The 6,527-nt window shown below is 44.0% G+C and overlaps 1 pseudogene; it reads right to left on the minus strand.

Moving 5' to 3' along the window:
* Positions 1–1,632: 1,632 nt before the first annotated feature.
* On the minus strand, positions 1,633–2,173 carry LOC121697137 (annotated as a pseudogene).
* Positions 2,174–6,527: the final 4,354 nt, after the last annotated feature.

Raw genomic sequence — 6,527 nt, forward strand, 5'->3', positions numbered from 1 at the left:
ATAAGCTCAATAAAAGATCTGGTTACAATTTCCAGTACGATTTAAAGAAAAATCTTACTTTTAAGAGCAAAATCAATGGTGGCACAGTTTTAGATGTGATTCTGGAATATTTCGTGCAACAATAGCAGTATCGCTCAAGCGAATAGCATATTCCTGCAACTGCAGTCTATGTGCATAGCGCATGATGTACATTTTATCAAACGGTGCATGTGGTAAAATAATCATGAAATAGTAGAATAGCAGCAATTAGTCAGTGAGGTACATTTACAAAATAATACTGGTAATAGGAGACGGCACAGTGGAGTGGAATAGGAGTGCGGCACAGTGAACTTTCAGTGTGGTGAGTTTATTAGCTGTATTAGCTGTGAGTTTATTAGCCTGGTGCTTCTAGTCCTGATGCTCAGTAACCTCCTGTCCAAAAGGGGGGTGGGAGTGTGTGTGTGTGTGTGTGTGTGTGGGGGGGGGGGGGGTTGTAACTAACTGCTCCTTCGATGTAGAGAAGAAGGGGAGTGGTGTAAAATTGTTCCGACGTTCACAATCTCTAAGGATTGGGGGATGATTATGTTAACTGTAGAGCAGTCGTTGAAATCCTTACTCTCCAAACATGTCAAGAGAACCACAGATGAGCAGAAATTGGTGGTGAAACGCTTCATTCTGTATGTGGTCTGATGGTCAGGATATCAGGAGAAAAGACCTGTGAAAACATAAGTAGAGGGGACAAATTTAACATATGATTGGAACATACTGGAAGATCTTCCCTAAATAAAATATCAACTCGGGATGGACCGAATCCTGATTTTTAGGGTTCTGCCGCATACCAAATCCCTTCTTTAAGATTTGTCTGAATACCGAATACCGGTCATTTCTGGCGCAAGCGTAAATTCAGTGAAAATGAATTTGTGGGAACTGTGGGAAAAAGATGCCATTTACAAAGCCTGATTGTTGCAGCACTAGTTAAGCTACCTCTCTTGGTCTTTGGCTCAAAAGCATGAAGTATGACAGGTCCCACCTTCCTCACCTGTTCACCTTCACAGTACAACATGCACTGTACGCAGCCAATCAACAACCTAGCACACAGATTAATGCATGCCACGTGTTGTAGTGGCCCTACTTCACAGTACAATATACTCTGCCAAAAAGCTGACTCACCTATGGCCTATGGTGGGGTTGGCCCTGTGTAACACAGGGAATGCAAGTGCTGCCTGAGGATTCAATTCTGCTGATAAGGAGCAGAGTGCTCAACTGCACACTCTATGTCTATTTCTCTCTCTCCCTCTTTTTTGGTCTCTCTCTCCATCTCCCTCTTTCTCACTTTCTTTCCAAACCCTTCTTTCCATCCTTTCATCTCCCTCTCTCCATTCCTCTCTTTCTTTTCCTCTTTCCTTCCATCACCTATAAGTCCTAAGCGCTAACCAGTCGGCCGTGGCTGCCCCATGGCAACCTTTAAAGGGATATTCCCCCATTTGGGGAATTACACTCATTTTCCACCTCCCCTTGAGTTAAACTATTGATTTTTACCTTTCTCCAGTTCATCCAGCCGTTCTCTGAGTCTGGCGATACCACTTTTACTTTTAAAAATGATTAATTTTCTTATGATCATGACCACATACACAGTTGAGCAGTGTGTTCCATTCAGAGAGGAAAGAGCAGGAAGCCACTGAAGATTTTGTAATTATTAGTAACATCATAGAGCCTGTAGCCTGCAGGGATTCGCATGTTAACTACATCTCCCACCTCCAGCTGCAGAGTCACACCACTGGACAGATAGGTGGCCTTTCCATCAGTTCCATACTCTGCTGAACTCATGATCTGCTCTGCATTCTTAAACATCTTGATATCCATATAGCGTGTATCTAGTTGATCCCTAACTGTGAATCTGAAGTAGTTGACTCCCCTGACTTGAGCTGTGAAGAAGCCTGTCGTGCTGCTGTAGGCCTGTCCAACATTGGTGATGATTTTAGGGAAGACCACGTTCAACTCAGTATTCCCAGCCTCTATGTATCCCGAATTACCCAGACCTGCTGAGAATGCCACCTTCGGTTGTTCTTCGGTTGATCTCTTTCTCCAGATTCTCTACATCAGTCTCAGTAGCTGTCAGTCTGGTCTTCACTGCTGTCAGCTCTGTCTCTTGTGCTGCAGTTTCCATCTTCAGGTTCATCACTTCAGTCTTCATAGTGGTCCAGGTCTGTGTGTTGTGCTGCAGTTTGTTCCTTCAGGTGCTCCATGCCAGTCTCAGTGGCTGCCAGTCTCTCGGAAACTGATCTCAGATCATCTTTCTGTACAGCAGATTCCTTCAGTATGGCCACCTCTGTGTGTAGAGCATCATTCTCAGTCTCCATTTTATTCAGTTCAGCCCCCATTGTGTGCAGCAGTATTTGGGTGTGCAGAAGCTCATTCTAGGCGACAGTCAGCAGCACTCTCTGCTCCACCACCATGTCTCTGAGTTCCCTGAGCTCTGCATATATATCTACTTGCTCAGTAACTGCAGCAGCAGCAGCCCCAGTGCTCTGGCTCTCTGTCTGAACTTCAGTCTGGGTGCTCTGAGTCTGAGCTCCACACATGGAGAACAGCAGCACCAGCAGTGGGATGACGGCCCTCATCTCAACACTCTCACAGTAGTAGTAGCAGTAGTAGTAGTAGTAGTAGTAGTAGTAGTAATACCAGTAGCTGTAGCAGTAATGTCTGAGTCTGCAACACCCTCTTTTTATAGCTTAGTTAGTGGTTATGTAAGAAATGTAATAACTTTCGAGGTGAGTCCAGGGACAGCGATAAAATATATATGATATGGCCTTTTTAGGACATGTCTATTTATTCAGTTATCAGAGTTGTGGGAAGTGCAAAGCTGTCATGTAGGCCAGACGGGACATCATGCTCTTATTTCACCCCATTCTGATGAGGGCTGTATTGCTTGTTCAGCACTTCATATTGCAATTTGGCATGAAAGGCTCAATATCAACGATTAATCAACCCCCCCCCCACCCAGGACGTATCAGTGTACAAACATCAGTGTAAAAACATTATCAGTCGCCTATCACGTAAGACTTGATGTGCTTAGTTCATTGTCAAACTACAGCATAGATCCAGTTCTCACCAGATAAAGACAGATAATGTTTTTAAAAGTTTTTAAAAAGTAAGAAATAAAAAAAAACAGTGAGAGAGGGAAAATAATGAGATTCTCAATTGCTACATACAGTACAACAGAAACTGGGAGCAAGCAGACACCTGGGGCTAGCAAAGGCATAACTATATGCCCCCTTTAAGCAGGAGTGTGCTTGTGTGTGTGTGTGTGTGTGTGTGTGTGTGTGTGTGTGTGTGTGTGTGTGTGTGTGTGTGTGTGTGTGTGTGTGTGCGCGCGTGCGCAAAGGCATAACTATATGCCTCCTTTAAGAAGGAATATGCTTGTGTGTGTGTGTGTTTGTGCAAAGGCATACTATAACTATGCCTTTCAGACCTGTCAGAGCCAAGGGAGGGAGAGAAGGAGGGAGGGAGAGAGGGAGGGATGAGGGGGTGCTGAGTGTCCACATAGCGAAGCTCTGCCAATCCTGCTGACGGCGCAACTTTGATACGTTATCGGTAATACGGTGATACTTTATTGAACGTTATCGAACACTTGGTCACTTTCAGCGACTAACACGTCCAAGGCCTCAGAGCAACAACAAAGAGCAGTGACACAGCGTACCTCAGGACATGCTGACACGTTTAGTGAGAATCATACACCTGTAGCTGCTACGGCCAGGCAGGGAAGGTGTGGGCTAATGAGATTATTATAAAATATATTTTAATAAATGCATATTCTGGTTTTGCTTGATGCTGTAGAGTGTATATTGTATGATACACTCATTGTATCATATAGTGTCAGTGCAGTGGGCTTTCTGGGGGGGGGGGGGGTCTGTAGTGGGAAGCCTTTTAGACGAATACCGAAGAAAGTCCTACATATCTAGTAAATAGGCAGAGCCATGCTCATTGACACTCAGTCCAGTGTGTGTGTGTGTGTGTGTGTGTGTGTCAAGAATATGGAATAACAGAGGGACAGAGAGAGAGAGAGCATTTGTGTGTGCGAGAGAGAAAGTGGTATTTCTCTACTTATTTATTGTTCTCTCTATCATCATCCCACTCTTCGTTTTCGTTTCTCATCATTCTCTCTCTCCCTCCTTTCTCTCTCTCTCTCTCCCTCCCTCTTTCTCTCTCTCTCTCCATCTTACAATAGAATTCAGCTCAGTAATGAATAATGGAGCCTGGACTGATTGAAAACTACAGCTCGTCCTCAATGTCTTTCACGCTTGGGCTATGTGTGTGTGTGTGTGTGTGTGTGTGTGTGTGTGTGTGTGTGTGTGTGTGTGTGTGTGTGTGTGTGTGTGTGCATGTGAGTGAGTGTGTGTGTGTGTGTGTGTGTGTGTGTTTGTGTGTGTGTGTGTGTGTTTGTGTGTGTGTACAGTATGTGTGTGTGTGTGTTAGCAACTATGCCTTCCTTTATTTATTCACCATTTCATTATTTATTTACTTCACTTCATCCCAAAGGACATGCACAGAGAAATGAGAACAAATGTGAAGAGAGGAGGAGAGAGGAGAGAGGAGGAGGAGGGGAGAGAAGATGAGGAGAGAAAAGAGGAGGAGAGAGGATTGGAGAGGAGGAGGGGAGAGAAGAGGAGAGGAGGAAAGAGAGGAGAGAAGGAGAGGAGGGGAGAGAGGAGGAGAAAGGAGAGGAGGGTGAGGAGAGGAGAGAAGAGGAGAACTGTGACACAAGTTATTAAATAAATGACTGAAAGTTCTACAGTGTTGTCATCTGTTTGCGTGTGTGTGTGTGTGTGTGTGTGTGCATGTGTGTGCGTGCGTGTGCGTGTGTGTGTTTATGTGTGTGAGTGTGTGTAACAGTCCTACCTGGTAGGTCACAGACCAGCACCTCCATCCTCATGCTGATGCCAGCGGGGGACCAGCGCTCGGGGTAAACGCGGACAAACTGGGCCACCGTCTTGTTGAAGCGCCGAATCCCGGGCGTGTCGAAGTGTGTGTTCCCCTTGAAGATCTGCACCAGGAGGAAGAGGAGGAGGTGAGGAGGAAGAGCATTACAACATGGTCCAGGTCTAGCAAAAATGAAACGCTGAATACTATGTGTGTGTGTGTGTGTGTGTGTGTGTCTTTGTGTGTATCACCCGTATTTCCCGCCTCATATGAGTGGTGTACCTGCACTCATTTCTGGTGGAGACCAGACCCAAGCAGAGGATTTTTTAATTAACACAAGAGTGTGGCAGGAAACTGATTCACTAATTAAAATCTCCTTAGACATGTCCACTGATAGCCAGTGCTGCTAATGCCATGCCCACTGATAGCCTGTGCTGCTAATGCCATGCCCACTGATAGCCTGTGCTGCTAATGCCATGCCCACTGATAGCAGGCCTAAGGTGGAGAACAGCTTGGCACTGGGCATGGGGAACTCTGGGCTCTCACTCTCTCTTCCAAATCACTGATTCAAACACACAGAGATTTATTTGTGTCTTTCCCTGCACATCTCTCCTCTCGCAGTGTGTGTGTGTGTGTGTGTGTGTGTGTGTGTGTTTTTCATTTCATTTCTCTGTTTCTAGCTGTAATGCCCAACCAGTGCTAACAGAGACTCCATAACCACCATTCACATACTGTTAGAGGCCACAGAGGACATTCACTCAAGTAACACCTCATTTAGCTATAGTTTCCCCTGCAACTCTCTACAGACTACGGGAATACGAGAGCAGAAAGAACAAAAACTGAAGTTACAGTTTTTCTCAGTTGCTAAAACACTAAAACCCATTGGCTGAAGAAAGTTCTCAGTTGCTTGAACTCATTAAGCTAATTGTTTAGTCTGTTGTCAATACCTTAAACCAGGGATGGGTAAATTTGATGATAGAGAGGGCCACATAATTTTCTTGGCTGTGCGGTTTATTAAACCAACATGCATTAATTTAATATTTTATATACTCAAATGCATTTTTAATGTTGCTTCTATTCACCAATGAACTTGAAATAAACTAAAAAATATTACACATTCACAATACACCTTTTTTCCACTGTAATGGTAATAGCTCTTGTAAAAAGGCTCTGTTGTTAGTGTATCTTTACCAGGGTTCCCACTCTAAGTAAATGTAAAATTCCATGACTTTCCCCTGACAAAAATCCTGAATTTCCATGACCAATCAGTAAATTAAAAAATGGGTATTGAGACAACCACTCAAGCAAGTAGTAATGGAAAACGCTAATAACTCAATAAACACCAATGCTACATGTATACAGTATTTGTATTAATGCATTTTGGCAAGTCAATTTTAAACTCCTACAACAAAATTCCCTGATATTCCACAACTTTGCCCAGCAAATATATAATTCCCTGACGTTCCATGTCTGGAATAGACTTTATTAAAATGCTGATGGTATTCTTGAAATTCCTACGACAACGGCTCTAGCAGCTCTGATGTAGCCTACTTTTAGTTATCTTTGTGCATGGTGTTGTAGGTGACTTAAGTTGAAATCGTTCACAGCTGATTTTGTTTCTAAGCATA

The sequence above is a fragment of the Alosa sapidissima genome, chromosome 2 (genome assembly GCF_018492685.1).
Source record: "Alosa sapidissima isolate fAloSap1 chromosome 2, fAloSap1.pri, whole genome shotgun sequence".
NCBI classification, from domain to species: Eukaryota; Metazoa; Chordata; class Actinopteri; order Clupeiformes; family Clupeidae; genus Alosa; species Alosa sapidissima.